Here is a 13,849-nt window from a genome sequence, read left to right on the forward strand (position 1 = left end):
TATCTATATGTCTACCTTTGGGCGCGTAAGGTATATGGCGTGTGGTAGGTACTAAGGAGTAGGCAGGAATGCCTGATGGACAAGACCAGGCATTCCGCGCTAAGACTCTGTTCTAAGAGGGCTACATTACCTGAACAGGCAATGCCAAGAAAACCAAGTGTCAGGAAGAAAAATAAGGTGGTGTGGAGCAAACAAACAAACAAACAGCTGGGAGACATCACAATGAAGCTTGATTTCTGCAAGGAGAGGGTGGCTGGAACCTGGTGAGATCAGACTGTGTCATTCATTTGCCTTGCTCGGGGATACCCAGCTCCTGAAATACAGCCAGCATCAATCACCAAGCACAGCACCCACCCCGTCTTACAGCAGCGCTCACCCTAGGCACTGTGAGCAAGCTAAGAAATGGAAGCCCCTCGAGATGGAGCAATTTTACAGACTCGCCTGCTGGCCTCTTGCTGGCTATCCTGGCAAACACCTGTGGAGAATTGTGTTGGAAGGACGGCCTGAAGCGGCTCTTTCATGACCTTGCTGCTGTCCTGATGCTCAAGTCCCACAGAACCCACTCCAGATGATTACAGCCCTGCAGACAAGAGCTGGTCTCCTACCCTCTGAAGGGCACAAGGGCTTGTGTGTATGTGTGTGTGTGTGTGTGTGTGTGTGTGTGTGTGTGTCTGACCCCATTTACTAGCTACACCAAGTATTAAAAAGTTCTGTAATCTAAAAATGATTTGCTTGGGGTTTAGGATGTAGTTTAGGGATGGAAGGTTTGACTAACATATAGGAGGAGGCCCTAGGTTCAATTCCAAGAATGAACAAGCGAACGAATTTAATTTTAAGTGGGACCTCCATTTTCTTCTTGGCTACCTGAGACTGCCTAAGAAAGTTATTTCTATTAAAGTCCTGATCTCTTTCCCATCCTCAAGGTCAGAGTCCCTGTTGCCTATTAAAATTAATAAATAATGTTTATAAAATAATGCAGAGGAAAGTACCCATGGAACAAAATGGTCCATAAGACAGCATTCCTTAAGTCAGCTGTGGGGTCAGTGAACTATAGTGGCTGCCATTGATTGCCGAGTAAATGGTCTATGGATATTTACCTGACTTCTTTTTGAGAAGTTTACTCACTTTTAGTTTCTTGCCATGCAGACTTCCTTGTAACAAGACCAAAAAAGAAAAAGGGAAGCAGAGAGGGAAGAAGGGAGGAAGAGAGACATGTGAGAAGAAAAGACTTCCTAGACATACGGACTAAAAGCAAACTTAAGGCCAGGCGTTGGTGGTGGCACGCATGCTTAATCCCAGCACTCAGGAGGCAGAGGCAGGTGGATCTCCATGAGTTTGAGGCCAGCCTGGTCTACAGAGCGAGTGCCAGGAGAGACTCCAAAGTTACACAGAGACACCCTGTCTCCAAACAAACAAACAAACAAATAAAAGAACCAAAAAAAAAAAAAACCAGAAAACAAAAACAAACCTTAAGGGCTGGAAGGACCCTTAGCAGTTAAGAGCACTCACTGCTTTCAGAATTCAGCTCTCAGCACACCCCATATCAGGTGACTCACAACTGCCTGCAGCTCCAGCTCCAGTGGATCTAATGCCTCTGACCTCATTGGGTATGGCATTTGCATACCCATGTGCAGACCACACCCACAGACACATAATTAAAGATAATAAATAAACAAAAAACAATGTCAGTTCAATGGCTGGGGCGTTGTGGCTCAGGTGGCAGAGTGCTTCCCAGCAAGAAAGAAATCCCAGATCCAATCACCAAGCAGGGAATGAACCAAGCATGGTGGTGCCGTCCTGTGATCCCAGCCCTCAAGGTTCAGAGGTGGCAGAATCAGAAGCTCAAGGTCACCCTTAGCCACACAGTGACGTCAAGGAAGGACCTCAGCCTAGACTACATGAGACCCTATTGAGTTAACAAAAAAACAGGCTTAACACATACACCTTACTGCACCTTTTAACCCTCCTCCCTCATCCCTAAATGTATCATCTCTAGAAACAAGGTAGCCACCGGCCTCCCTGGTCAACACTCAGGATCCCGAGGCCCAAGGCAATCTCTTGCATTTGTGTGATCCTGTCCACCTGCAGAGCTCTGAAAAATCAGTGTTTGCTTAGAGAAACTCTGATTGTGGCTGTGACTCTTATCACCCTGGGGCCAGATGTGTCACACAGGCACCAAGCTTGAAAACAAGAGGGACTCAGTTTCCAGCACTACCACTGGAGGAGGGAGATCTCAGACAAGGTCATAATGGGGCTTCTGGAAAAGGCAGTATTGGTCTGATTCAACAACCCTGCCAGCATCCTTACACTTTAGAGGCAGTTAGACGCATCAACTTCTGTATCCCAGAGTCCACTAAACTCACAGTTTGAGCTTTGAGAATGCAGATGAATAATGCCCATCCTATTTCTTGGACAAATTTGTTGAGTTAATTACTTCATTGTCAGTATAAGGGAGCATTGCTTCTGCAAACAATTTCTCAATCTGACTCTGTGTCCTTTCCTCCTCAAACCATCCAGCGTGGGGCGGAGCACTCAACCAAACCATACCCTCTGGATGGGAGCTATTCCAGTCTACTGTAGACCCGAGTTACTTCCTCAGGATGTCTGTCCCCTGCTGAACAGTCACCGCCTTTCACACAGCCTAAGCAAAAGATGCCTCCCTCCCGCATTCACAATGAAAGTTTTCAGTGAAAGCTTCCTGTGAATGACTGAAAGATGATACGGAGGTCCGAATCAAGGTGTTGTGTTTTCCCATGAGTGAGCGACAGGGGCGAACTAGGAACACGGCAAGCACTCAGAATGAGTGAATGAATGAATGACAGAATGAATGAATGGCCTCACTGCAGAGCCCTGGGAACAGGCAGTCATCAGTATAAGATATTAATTCCCCATAGAGGCCCCAAAAAGTCAGTCAGTCAAAACAAATGACCCTTTCAGCCTAAAAAGTACCCACTCAGAGTCCAATTAGGCAAAATGGGGTGTGTGCCTATGAGGGCACACACACGTCTGATGAATCCCATGACCAGGCAGCCTCAAAGAGAGACTGTCACCCCGTTAGCTGCTTCCGGGCCCTTCTTTCAGTGACGTGACTAGTTAGTTGCTCAGAGGGCCAAAATATGCACACGGCTAGTCAGTCAGTTGCTCAGAGGGCCGGAAAATACACACACTGCTAAAATGAAGGACTCCAAAATTATTGGCACTGGTTCATTTCTAAAGTGAGAGAAAAAGAGAAAAAAAAAATGGTAGCGACGTAGGCAATGAACTGGTTGAAAACTCGGGATGAGGTTTAAGTCACTGTCCACCCCACAGGGGGAGGGGGTTCTGCTCAAAGGTCATCAGGACCTTTCCTCCTCCCATGAGAGCATGAAGTGCCCACCATGGGAATATGCTGGCATCAGAGCTCAAAGCGTAGTGGTCCCCTCCTGAAAGGGCAACCACACACACACACGTTGAAAGCCAAACACATTCACTCACTCACCCACACACAGACCACACCTCAGAGGGCCAGAGGCAGGTAGTGAGTGTGCAGGCACCCACCCGAGCACTGGGCGGGCACGGGCGCCCCGCCGACCCCCACGCCATAGAACCAGCAGCTCACAGAGCCATCTGTTACCAGCCAGGGCTGCTTCCTCTGAATGGCAGTCCCCGAGACCAACCCACTCGCCCTGTCAGATGCAATCAGGTCAGCACAGCCATCAGGCCCGCTGCCTGGCAGCAGCTCCCAAGACGGCCCTGCATCTGCTGGTGAGCCCTTCTCCAACAGTCACTAGCAACAATGGCGAGGGAAGGACGTATGAGCTCTCATCCGAACCAAACTGCAGTGCTTTCCTGACTTCCTAAAGGGCCCGGCCTGACACATCCTCCATTCCTCAATGTGCGCTTGCTAGGCTCACCTGAACGCAAGACAGGTCGTCTGATTCAGAAAAGTAAGCACGAAGGGAGTTCCAGCTTCTCCAGGTGGTGGAACCAGAAACCAACACAAGTAACTGCATCCAGTTGAGGCTTGAATTCTTAATTTTAAAAAATAATAATAGTAATAATAAAAAGGGCCCCGTGGCATAGTGGTGCATGCATTTAATCCCAGCACTTGGGAGGCAGAAACAGGCAGATCTCAGTGAGTTCAAGGTCAACCTGATCTACACGTGTGTGTGTGTGTGTGTGTGTGTGTGTGTGTGTGTGTGTGTGTGTGTGTCGTTCCAGGCCAGTCAGGGCCATATAGTAAGACTGTCTCAAAACACCAAAGTACATAAGTAGATAATAAAAGGGGCTGGGACCACTCAGTTGGTAGTGAGTATGTCTGCCTAGCACATACAAAGCTGGCCCTGATGGGTCCTGTGAGTCAGAGGTTCAAAGCCATCCTCAGCTACATAAGAAAAAAAAAAATAGAAAAGCTTCAAAACCCAAGTATTTGCTGACCATGACAAGAACCCATCTTAGTGAAGCTGACATGTCCATTCTCCATAGACTTCCGAAAGCCTGTATCCAGCCTCTTGTTGAGCAGGCACGCAGGAGGGTGTGTAGTCCCCACCTTGGCAGACAGGCTCCCTGGCCTCTGGGAAAAGCCACACTGGCCTTCCCTGTGCATCTATGCAGAGAGAGAGACAGGCAGCACTGGGGGCCACTTTCATGATTTTGTTGCCACCGGGATTAGCTGGATTAGGGGCCAGCACATAAGGACCTCCTGGTGCCAGGGGGAAGTTCCATCACCGGGTCAGCGCGGTGTGTGAACTATATTCTGTCAACACCACCGTTTCTTTCAGCCACCAACCAAACAAGTGGGGGAGGGAAGGACAGAGGAGGAAAAATGCTTCGGTGTGGAAGATGTACAAATACCCTCTCACTGCGTTTCCCCAACAGGCATTTCAAAGTGTGAGCCATTCAGGGCTGTTCTTTTAAGCAAGGACCCTATTTGATTTGATTTTTCTTTTTCTCTTTCTAATTTTATCTGTAAGAACTTAGTGAAGTCTGACAGTGATTACAGATAGGAAGTGTGGCTGCTCAATGGGGATGGGGACTCTCTCTCTCTCTCTCTCTCTCTCTCTCACACACACACACACACACACACACACACACACATACACACACACACCCTTTTCCCTAGCCAGACAAGTACTTGGGGCAGAATCTCATCAGTGGAACCTTGCCCTATGGTCAAAACTCCGTATGTTCAAGGTAGCCCTTTTCCCTGAAGATGAAAACAGTGTCCCCATCTAGTAAGGAATTCTCCCCACACTTAATATGGGGGAAACAATGTGGGTAGGAGAGTAGAGCAGGGAATGAGGTCAAAGATTGACAAAAACCACAAACTTTTAACTCCCTTTATATAGCTCAGTGCATGGAATTCCCCTTTCCCTCAGGTCCATTTTCCCACCTACCCCCCCCACGCACCCACCGATTGAAGACCTGCTGGAAAGTAAACATCACTTGTAGAGAAAAAGCAACGGGACTTCTGCAAGCGTGCATGTGTATGTGTGTGCAACGTTACAGAACAGTTCCTCCCGCACAGAACCGGGCTGTTCCGTCAAAGCGGTACCTGTTCTATTTCTGTCTTTCTCTTCTGTTTGGCGTATTCACCAACGAGAGAAAAGGAGGTAAGCTTTGGCGGCCCTGACCTGCAGCTGGGACACAATACTTTCGCACAGCCCTGCCGACCCCTGACATAAATTTTACTCTGCAGCTGGCACTTACACACTCAACATTACCATATGTATAGCTGTGCCGTGCTAATTATGCTAATCACCTGTCTAACTCGCTGCTGCGAAAAATGGTTGTATTTAGCAGTCCAGTGCTTACCAATGCAGCTTACTGTGTGGCTGAAATGTACATTCAGACGGCCCTGAATGGCAAGATTTTTCCACGTTGCTGGCTACATTCAGGCCTCAGAAAAATTTATTCAAGTCAACTGGTTTCGGTCCGCAACAAAAAAGTTACGAGAAAAAAGTGAGTGTGTTCTTGCCCTAACATTCTGGATCTGCTTGCAAGCAAAATGATAAATCAATTGGCGTGGGGAACAAAAAGAGAGAGAGATTTCTTTGGGGAGCCCATGTGAAACTGTAGCCTATTTTAAGAAAAAAAAAAGAAGACGAAAAAGAAGAAAAAAAGGGGGTCATCCTATCCCCCAAATCTCAAGTGAGAGTAGCCCTAGTCCAGAGTCTCTCAAATTGCAAGCTCTGGTTGCAACAGAGCAAGGTATTAGACATGCTTTTCTGGACCACATATAGATTAAAATGACACATTTTATACTTGACATTATTTTTAACTAATTATAGCAGTGTGAGACCTTCCATAGGGAAACAGGTAAAAACAAATAACCTCTTAGGCACCTAGGGAAAAAAAATGTTTTGGTTTTTTTTTTCTTCCTTAGACTATTTAAACAGAGGCATTTGTGATGGTTAACTATTTTGTAATGGTTTCTGGTTTCCCAGTAAAGGAGTAAAGGAAACTGAGGAGTTGTGGGAGGGAAAAGGTGGGGGTAGGGAAGATGGGCAGACAAGGGGGTGGGTGGGGGGAGGCAGGGAGTCAAGAAGCCTGTATTTTCTGTAATCTCAAATTTCCTGTTTTTACTATTACCATTTCTTAAAGGAGTGCTCCTGGACTGAACATGCTATGGATGGCTTTCTTAAGTCAGGAAAATATTAGAGCACTTATTTTACCAATTGCCAAAATCCGATTTCCTCCTAACTCACAAAATATGTTCCTTGGCGTTTTTTGTTTTGTTTTGTTTTCCTCCTTAACCGTGAGTCTGGTCCTTCTGAGAAAGGCTGAATACATGCCCTGTGGCCTCTCTAGACTTTCTGACTTTTAACTATCTGCAGCACTGTAAAAAAACACACCTGGGTGGATAGTACCTAGAGACGCCCAGTTGCAGCATCCTGGATTTCCCTCTAGAAAGTGCAGCAAACTTGGACGTCACGCATCTGGCAAGGTATCTTGAGCCACCTCCCAGGGCTCCATCGCAGCAGCCTCGTGATAAATTTTGGGCTTAAACCCAGAAGGTGAACCAACAACCCAGCAGGCTTCCTCTGACACTGTAGGAGGTCCTGAGGAGAGCTGGAGAGCTGGCCTATCTTGGCCTAGCTTCCCCTCACCTTTCAATTTAACTAAGAGCAGATGGCAAGAACGCTGTTCACAGTAACTTAAGGATGCTTCTTGGAGAACATGACTTTCTTCCTACTCGCCCCCAACCCCCACACTATTCTACTTTTGTTTGTTCTGGCAGCAGTAGGGCTAGAACTCAGTGTTTTGGGAGCAATGCTAGGAATCGCATGCACTACCTACTGAGCCACATCTCCAACCCCCTGTATAAAAGGCAAGTTGCTCCTCTATGGAGTTAAGATGCTGTCTGTCGCCTCCCAAACCTTGACTGCGCAGCCCCTAACTCAAGGGGAACCACTGAGCTCAGTGGACAGATAGCCAACACCCTGCTCTGCGTCTCCTGCTCTCCTTAAATAGGAGGTGGACCACCCTGCCTTGTGGCACGGAGCAGTGTTTACATTGCAATCCTTGACTGTGTAACACATCTGGCGTTTTTGGGCAGGATCCCTGAGCTAGTAGCCAGAAGCCCTTAAGCACACCGACTGAAGGGCCCATTTCCAGCTCCTTTGCTTTTTCTTCTGTCCGTGTCTCATCAATAGCAGCAAACCATCTCTGCTGCTCAACTCAGCACATCTGCAGCAGCCTCTTTCTGTTTATCCCAACAGGAGGGACACTAAGCAAGCACGTGCTGTGATATGCCTGCTCTCGCTGGCCTCATCCTCCGACACACCAGTGCCACGGGACCCACAGGACTGTTCAGGCCAATTTACACCTGGACTTCTGGATTGCAAGTAAGACCCTGCCTTCTCACAGTGAACCTCTCCCAACAATCTTGCCCTTCGTTTAGAAGGTACCTGACAGTCCACCAAACAGTTTCCCTAACACAAGGCGGCTGTTTTGCCAACTACGATCTAAACTCCAATTAAATCCCCCAACACCAACCACCACCCTAACCCACCACCCAGTCTTGAGGTACAAGGGATGGGATACAACTTCCTGGACAGTAGACTCCTGCATACCTCCCAACACTCAGGCAGTTTGTCAGTGGCAGCATTTTACTGTCCAGGAAGGCTACTTTTTTTCCCTGCCAAATCTACTTAAATGCTGATAAGTAGGGGGAAAAATGCAAAGAGATGTAGTATAAAGGGAATATCAGTCTATATATTATATAAGGGTCCACAGTCTGATTTGGACAGTAAGGAACCCAAATCCAGAAATTGGCAGCCAAGAGAAAGGAACAGGAGGGCATGAATTTCCAGGGCAATCCTGATTGTATCTGTGCATTCAAAACCTGTTCCCACTGAGAAGACTCTGAGAGCTTCTTCCTCTGTCCATGCTGAACTGCCTCCCCGAGCAGAACCTTCTGAACCCTGGGGTGTTAACACAGCTCTCTCGTGACAATGGAACATCTAAGGGTACCCAGCCAGCCAAAAGTTGGATAAGAAAAATCAGTCCTCTTCTATCTCTATCAAAGAAATGCGTTTCCACTGGCTCCCGGTGGGTGTTCCATCTAGGGAAAGGCTGATGTGGGGTTGCCTGGGTGGAAATGTCACCAATTGTTTCTCACTCGGCAGCTCAGAGATGCTACAGGGCTCAACTCTCCCCCATGTCATGTGCCACAACAGGAGGGGGGGGCGCGGATAAGACTTATGTCACACATTTTGGCCATTTTATACACGCAGAAAAGACCATGCCCGTGGTTCCTAAAGTGACCTCGTAAGTCTGCAAAAATGTCAGGAATCCTCAACAGGAAAAGCAACTCTTCTCTGCTGGCCAGAACCCAAAGAGTGGTGGACCCCCACCACACCCCAGAGTAAAATGTGTCATGGCTCTGCAGCTAGTGTCTCACACCACTGGTTCAAAAGGACACAGATCTACCAACTCTTTCCTAACTGACCAGATGAAAAGACCTCTTCAGAGTTGACCCACTTGCAAGGAGATGAACTTGGAGCAGTTTAGGGGTGAGTGGGAGGAGCAAGGAAGGGAGGAGCCAGTGACAAGAGACAGAAGGGAAGAGAAAGGGAGGAACCAATCAGGAACCCTGTAGCGGATGCTGGAAGTAACAGCAGTAGAACATGAGAATCCTAGGGGCACCATGATTTTTAGGGATAATCCTAAACCGTCAAAAAACCAGTGTTGCCAAAAGATAAAAAGACTTTTGTGCATAATGGATCCCATGAAGTCTGGTCTCCTTCAAAATAACTTTAAAATCTTGTATTTCAGAGCCCTGACACATCACCTCCTGGGCTGAGCACAGGCTCCAGGGGCTCACTCTCAGGCACTCGCCGTGTTGGAGGCAGCCACAAGAAGCCCCTCTCTTAGCCCCCAACCCCCCTTTTTCTCTACAGAATGTGGGACCCCTCATTACCCCCCAGCAAGAGAAATTAAGCAAGAGCGAGTAAGTACCACCTCACCCCAAGTGGATAGGGCCCCAGGGGTCACAGGCAGGTCAGCATGGAAGGAGAAATCCAAATGAAATATAAACATGGTATTGTGGAAAGCAGACCAATCTCCCAGGCTCTCCAGCCAGCATTAATCTCAGCATCAGCTGTGGTGCGTAACCTAAACACAGAGACCAGGCGGCTCATACATCTGGAAGCTGTCATCTCCTGGAAGCTCCAAGCGGCGCTGGATGCATCTGAAACAGTCCATGACCCAAACTGGCTTATGAACGAACTTCTTGGTGGGTCGAGAACAGTGGGCAGCCTTAGAAATGGGTTCAGGGCTCACCAGCTGCCCCTCCCCCCCCATGAACACCTGAGCCACCTGCTAATTTTTTCAGGCAGTTATTGGCAGCTCTTACTTGTCATTCATTTTTTTTTTTAACCAACAACTTGCCTGCACCTTTCCTGTTTGTACAGTAGTTGCTCTTTGGATAACCACCGCTTGTTCATCAAAATGTGCGCACGCGCGTGCGCACACACACACACACACACACACACACACACACATACACACAGTGGCGCCCCCTTGCAGACCCAATTAGACCGGCAAAGCACAGGTCTCCTACCCAGGCATTTATCATCCAACTCGGTGGTTCTCAGTAGGGGCATCTAACAATGAATGGGAATATGCTGACCTGACTAGGACAGTGCTGCTGGAGAATCTGGGGGCCCCTGCTGAACACCCTACGGGGTGCAGTGCCTCTCACAGCGGAGAGAGCTATACAGACCCATATGGGTAAGAGTGCCAAGGCTGAGGAATTGGAGGATGGTGGCTCTAACTGTGCAAAACACACAGACGGTACAGACTTGGGAGTGTGACTGCCCTTCAAATAAGCATTCTCTTTTTTTAATTAAAGAAAGCAAAAATCTACTATTCCTCTTTAATAAACTCCCACCCTCCCCACCCCCATACGTGGCCTTAAAGCCCTGAATTATCAAACACCAGGGCAATACGGAGTCATTTCAAGGTTGTTGCCCTTTTCAGAAAAAGAGGGCCAGGCGCTGGCTAGGCTTTTATCCCAGGGAGATAAATGAAGATTCTGTCACAGGAGTACCTTGACAACACAAACTTGTGACAAGAGAGCTGGAGGGGGAGGGAGTATGCAAAGGGAAGCAGATATTAAGGAGAGCAGGAGGGCAGATTGGCTAAGTCAACAGAAATGCCACCGAGGAAACAGGCATGGCTTAACAACAAACAAACAAACAAAAACACAGTTCCCATCAGCACCCAGAGAAGCAAATTCAAACCAGGAGTTAATTAAGAACCACAGATCCAGGACAGCATCTTCAAGAAACAGCCTGCAGGTCCCAGCCACTCTACATGGCATCCCCCCCACCCCGCCCCCACCCCCAGAACTTCTAAGCCACCAGATGCCCAACCCCCACTTCATTCACTCTGTCATTGGAAGGATAATACTGAAGGCCACACACACACACACACACACACACATTTTTTTAAGCCTCCACCGTCCTCTTTCTTCTGCCTAGGATGTCCTTCACCTCCACCTTCCCAAGCTTGGGACCATCCTGGAAATCTCAACTGATTTCCCTAACTACTTGGCAATTAACCATCTACTGACTCATCTATAGACTTGTCATCACCCTTTCTCTCTCAGGAGTTTTGGACGAGTGCCTGGTGCCAAAGTAGGCACAGAGAACTCACACTAACCAAATACTGTCCTTGAGAAAAAGAGAAAAAAAAAAAGAATTTCCGACTCTGTGTTTATGTGCCGCCACGTTTCTGTGACACGAGGTGCCCAACTACACCAAGCTCTTTACCAAACCTTTTTGGTCCATTCACAAGTAAGCTCTTGTTGACATCCGTGACATGCAAAAAAAAAAAAAAATGCCCTAAGGTTCAGGTTGGCACCTCACATATAATGGGGCAGTTTCTCAAAGGGCAATCATTAAACCAACATCTTAACAGAAGCAAAAAAAAAGTTATCACTTATGTGTGCATGTACGAGGTGTGTGCGGTGTGTGGGGGGGGGAGGGGAGGGAGGAAGGGAAACAATGGCTTCATCTTTGTGGTGAGACTACGTTTCTTCAGGATGTTAAGCCATGAAGTCAAGGCTGTCGAGGAGATTCCTTAATTTTCTGGTGGCATTGAAAATACGTATTTTGGCAGACAGGATACACAAGCACACACACAAGCACACAGGCAACTTATAGGAAAAATAGCGACCTTTCTAAACGGTCCTCCTCTTCCCTTACAATCTGTCTTTCCTCGCTTCTGATGCTCAACTGGGGACATGAGGGACCTCTCCTCATCTTGCCTGTATGCACAGCAAACTCTCGGCTCCTGTAATCACACCCAGAACCTGAAGAAAGCAGCAGGTAGTCGATGATCTGGGAGACCGAAGCAAAGATGGGAGTCCAAACTTGGGCCTACTGCTCACAGTAACTTGCTGGCCTCCAGTGCCACCCATGGCCACTGGGAATTTATTCCTAAAAGCAAAGGCTCACAGAGTAACACTAAATTTCCATATGTCATCAACAAGACTTGTAGTTACTGTGACGTTGGGTTTACCACATCCAATTTAACTCATGAAATTTGCTTCCTGTAGAAGGCAACCAAGAAATTAAATGAAGGAGGCCAAGGCAATACCAGACTTAAATGACCTAAATCAATGGTAGGAAACTTGAACACCAATGGCAACGTAGATGACCACTCATGGTCATTATTTGAGAGGTTCTCGATTGAAAAAAAGAACAGCTGTTAAAGGGAACATTATACACATGTATACGATTGTGCTATTAAAAAAAATAAAGCAGTAGGTACTTTACTGAGTTCTAAGGCTTGCAACAAACACACACTACCTGGAGTATGGTGGTTGCCCAAAAAAGCATTAAGCGTTCCCAAGAACCAATAGTTGTACTAAAATGCCAAAGCAGGAAGGAGCTAAGACCTCTGAGCCTGAGGCTGGGGGATGTGGCTCAGAGGAGGGGGCGTGGCCTAGCATGCTGGTACCCCAAGTTATTCCTTGCACTAGCTGGGGGGAGGAGGGCCTCAAGATGCCAAAAGCAGGCCAGGGTGTCTGCCTCAGGTGTGCTCCCCCCCCCTTAAGAGTCCCTCTTCATAAATCTCCTGTCATTCTTGAAGAAACTGCTCCAACTACTAAGAACCAAACCGTTGCATGGTCATCGGTGTAGAAAAATCCAACTGTGGATCCTCGAGCTCCACTTCTACACTACAGACCTGCAGGTCAGTTCCTGCACCTAGGACCTTACCCCGGGTCTTTCAGGCAGTGGCCTGTTCCTACTGCAACACCCTCTTGCCTCTTGGGTACCCCAGCTTGCCTCAAGACTAAAGCCTTTTATTCTCCTAATTTAACTTTCATGGACCAGTTCAAGTGTAAATCTAAACCCAGTGAAAATGCACTGGATTCCAGTAGTCTGAAGCACAGGGCCCTGGGCAGCATCTCCTACACCACAGTGCCTAGAACAGTATAGAAACTCAGGAAATTTGTTGCTAGGGGACTAGTGGGTACTCAATAAAACTATTCCGTGAACTACCAATGACAAGGAAGCAAAGTGGAGGAAATTACCTAATGGAATCAATCCAAAACACTTTTTGTATTCATTAACCAAGCTACTTAGGGCAGGAATGCGTTCTGCTTTTAACGATTTGGATTATTATTTTAATTGTCACTTTTCAACTTATTATTTTAATTGTCACTTTTCAACTAAATACTCCACCACCGGTTTGCAAAACACCGAAAGGGGAATGGTTCTGGAAGGTTAGCATCTTAAGGAATTACTCAAAAACTCCGGTTTCCAAGTTCTGTCCTGGGTGGTTTACAGTAGACAAGCACCAGGTTTGCCAGAGGCTAAAATGTTTTCAAACAAGGGACTGAAACTTTTCAAAGAGATAACTGAGAAACGACCAACGAAGAAGAAGAAAAGGAGAAAGAAAGCCTATGATCACAAAGAACGTAAAAGCATCCATGGTGATGGGGTAGAGGGAACCTATTTTCAATTTACAAGTCCTTTTCTAAAGCAGGTCCCCAACCCCCCCAAATCGAGGAACGTGGATAAAAGACCGGCACACACACACCCCAGGGGGAGCTCCCGTCGCCCCTCCCATCAAACCTGCATTCTTTAAAAAAAAAAAAACACATTTCTTTCTTGCAAGCCTGCCAAACGCAGCCTCCCCCCGAATAATTCCATTTTAAAAGTCCCCACCCGCGAGGAAACATTAATCTACTTTGCAAACACGCTTTCCAGTTTGTGCTTTACTATTTTTTTTCAATCCCCCACCGCCCCCCCCTTTTTTTTTGTACCTTGAGACAAATGTTTTTTTCCCCCAGAGTTGAAAGCTGTCCAAAAACAGGACCACACACGCGGCCGCCTCCGCAGGCCTGCGCGGC

The 13,849-nt window shown here is 47.4% G+C and overlaps 1 protein-coding gene across 4 annotated transcripts in view; it reads right to left on the bottom strand.

The window, feature by feature from the left end:
* Ptch1 (patched 1) overlaps positions 1-13,849 on the bottom strand; it is a 69,556-nt gene that overhangs the window by 45,340 nt on the left and 10,367 nt on the right. The window contains exon 1 of one of the 4 annotated variants that reach the window (XM_040756136.1): positions 13,763-13,828. The exons of the other annotated variants lie outside the window; for them this stretch is intronic. The gene's annotated coding sequence lies outside the window, so the exon portion shown is untranslated. Of the gene's footprint in view, positions 1-13,762; positions 13,829-13,849 lie in introns of those variants that run through there. 4 annotated transcript variants of the gene reach the window in all.

Source organism: Mesocricetus auratus, unplaced genomic scaffold (assembly GCF_017639785.1).
Source record: "Mesocricetus auratus isolate SY011 unplaced genomic scaffold, BCM_Maur_2.0 Super-Scaffold_100013, whole genome shotgun sequence".
Lineage (NCBI taxonomy): Eukaryota > Metazoa > Chordata > Mammalia > Rodentia > Cricetidae > Mesocricetus > Mesocricetus auratus.